Raw genomic sequence first — 2,962 nt, forward strand, 5'->3', positions numbered from 1 at the left:
GTCCCTTCTCATCTGTCTGTCCATCCATCCCTCTGCTTTCTCCATCCAAAACCTCCATCCCCTCCTTCTCACATCCACGTTCTCCTGTCTGTCCATCCATCCATCTGTGCCCAGTGCAGGGCCGGCCCCAGCATTTCTGCCACCCCAGCAAAAAAAAAAAAAAAGAAAGAAAAAAAAGCCGCGATCGCGATCGGCGGCGGCAATTCGGCGGCAGGTCCTTCGCTCCTAGAGGGAGCGAGGGACCTGCCGCCGCTGAATTGCCGCACGTGCTGCCCCTCTCCCTTGGCCGCCCCAAGCACCTGCTTGTTAAACTGGTGCCTGGAGCCGGCCCTGGCCCAGTGCAGGCTCCCCATCATGGCCCCTGCCCCTCCCGTGGAACCCCCCTTCACCCAATCCCCAGTGAGGTCATGCCCATGACCCCTGGGGCCAGCCACGCCCCCTGCCATGGGGCTCACGCCCCAGCTTGACTCATACATGATGTGTCCCCTCTGGGCTCCACCCCGCCTTGGCACAGGGCCTCGGGGCTGGGCCTCTCTCTGGTGGGGGGGCAAATATCCCCCTCCACCTACCCTCCTTAATCCTCCCATCTGGGGTTGGGGGGTTCCAGCATTCCCCTACCGGGGCTGGGGGTCATGTGCCCATCCCCGTCCTATGTGGCTGGTGGGTCCCTACCGTCTGCCGCCTCCACCCCTGAGATCCTCGTGAACGCCCCCAGGGCACTGTGTGGGTCGCTGGGGTTCTGCCCCCCGGGAAGGGGCGGTTGGAGGACGGGAGGGGGCAGAGCTAGGGCTCAGACACTCACCCGCCTCTGTCTCATTCCTCCAGGGTCCCAGGGGCCAGCGGGGGCCACGAGGAGCCACTGGAAAGCTGGGGGCGAAGGTGAGGTCTGGGGCTCCAGGTCTGTCCGTCTGTCTGAGTGTCGGGTCGGGGTGGGGTCAGTGTGTTGCAGGGTGAGGTCTGGGCAGGGCTCAGAGGTCAGCGTGTGTGAGCAGGCTCTGGGCGTGCAAACGTGCAAGGCTGAATGTGTTCCTTTGTGTGTGTGTTTGTGTGTCCGTCTGTCCATGTGTGTATGTCTCTGTGTGTGTGTGTGTGTGTGTGTGTGCCCCATCTGCGTCTCTCTGTGTGTCCCTGTGTGTATCCCCATGTGTCTGTGTGTGTGTCTGTCTCTGTCTCTCTGTGTGTGTCTGTGTACATCCGAGTGTGTGAGAATGGGTGTGTGTGCTTGCACATCTGTGCACGCGTGTCAGTGTGTGTTGGAAGGGGACATGCTCCCGGTTGCCTCTCACATTTGTCTCCCCCCACAGGGCACCTCTGGCGGCGACGGCCCCCATGGCCCTCCCGGGGAAAGGGTGAGCGTGAGCGCGGCGTGGGGGGGGACCTGGGCGTGCACAGAGCCCTGGGCACCGGGCACTGCCCTTCGCTGGGCCTGGAACACCACTGCTGGGCCTCGTGCAGCCTGCCCCGCCATGTGCCCATTCCCGTCCACCTCTCCAGAGCCCTGTGCGACAACCATGCCAGGCATGGGTCACATTAGTGCAACACTCGCAGTAGGCCTCTGCTCACCACCACCAGGCCTCATGCAGCCTGCCCTATCTGAGCGTTGCTAGCACTGTTCAGCCTCTCCGTGAGCCGGCTCCAGACCTGCTGTGCGAGCTGCAGCGATTTGTTGGTGCGAGGGACGGGTCACTGCAATGCGTTGCTCGCATGACCCCAGTCACGGCTGCTGGGCCCGGCACGGTGCGCAGCAGCCTCAACAGTTCCCTGGTGCGAGGGACGGGACACTTCAGTGCGACACGGCTGGCTTTGTGTAGTCGGGCTCCCGGTACAACATTGGCCTGGCCCTGGTCCTGCTGGCCTCCAGCTGGTGTCCCCGGGGCCGGACATTGTTTTCCTTGCCCCCACAGCCCCCCCTAATCTCCGCTCTGCTCTCCACAGGGACTCCCGGGCCCCCAGGGGCCAAACGGCTTCCCCGGACCCAAAGGGCCACCGGTGAGTAACATGCACTATCTACTGCCTCCCCTGCCCCTCTGCCTGCCCCCACCCCCCCGCCGGCCCCTCCCCCCCCCTCCCCCACTCCCACCCGGCCCCCCAGCTGGCTCCCCTGCCCTCCTGACTGCTCCCCAGTTCCCTCCCACTGTGATCTCCCCCTGCGCCACTGACCTCTCCGTTTTCCTCCCCACAGGGCCCCCCTGGCAAGGACGGGCTTCCCGGGCACCCCGGTCAGCGAGGAGAAGTCGTACGTGTCTCTGTTACTGCGCTGTTGGGCTTCAGATACTTTTCTCTTACCCCTGTGTTACTCTGTGTTTCCTCCTGTGTTACACTCTGGTTCCTCCCAGGTTACACCTGAGTAACTCCAGGCTACCTCTGGAAACTCCCTCATTACTCCTCATATAGTACCTTGTTACTTTCTGATTATTCCCCCTGTTACTCCTTTCTTACTCCCCTGTTACTCTCTGATTACTCTCATGTTACTCTCATATTACACCTCACATACTCTGGCATTACTCTCTGATTACTCCCATGTTACCCCAAATTACTCCCACATTACTCTCTGGGTACTCCTGTGTTACACCTCACATGCTTCTATGTTACGCTTTGGATACTCCCGTTACTCCTCTTTCACTCCCGCTTTGCATTCTGGTTGCTCACATATTACTCTCTGGATACTCCTGTATTGTTCCTCTCTCACTCCTGTGTTGCACTCTGGTTACTCCCGCATTACTCCTCTCTCGCACATTGCTCTCTGTTCACTCCGCTGTTACTCTTGGTTACTCCCACTTTACTACTCTCTTACTCCCATGTAACTCTCAGGGTATTCCCATTTTAATCCTTGTATATTGATGTATTACATTCTGGATACTCCTGCATTACTCCTCACATACTCCAATGTTAGTCTGGTTACCCCCACATTACTGCTCACACACTCACGTGTTACACTCTGGATTCACCATGGTTACTCCTC

General features: G+C 59.8%; 1 long non-coding RNA gene across 1 annotated transcript; it reads left to right on the forward strand.

The window, feature by feature from the left end:
- Positions 1-818: 818 nt before the first annotated feature.
- LOC113405880 lies at positions 819-2,237 on the forward strand. Its single transcript, XR_003369575.2, has 4 exons — positions 819-879; positions 1,305-1,349; positions 1,936-1,989; positions 2,183-2,237. It is a non-coding gene; the product is annotated as an uncharacterized LOC113405880 (long non-coding RNA).
- Positions 2,238-2,962: the final 725 nt, after the last annotated feature.

Source organism: Terrapene carolina, unplaced genomic scaffold (genome assembly GCF_002925995.2).
Source record: "Terrapene carolina triunguis isolate 2854851 unplaced genomic scaffold, T_m_triunguis-2.0 Scaffold51445, whole genome shotgun sequence".
Classification (NCBI taxonomy): Eukaryota; Metazoa; Chordata; order Testudines; family Emydidae; genus Terrapene; species Terrapene triunguis.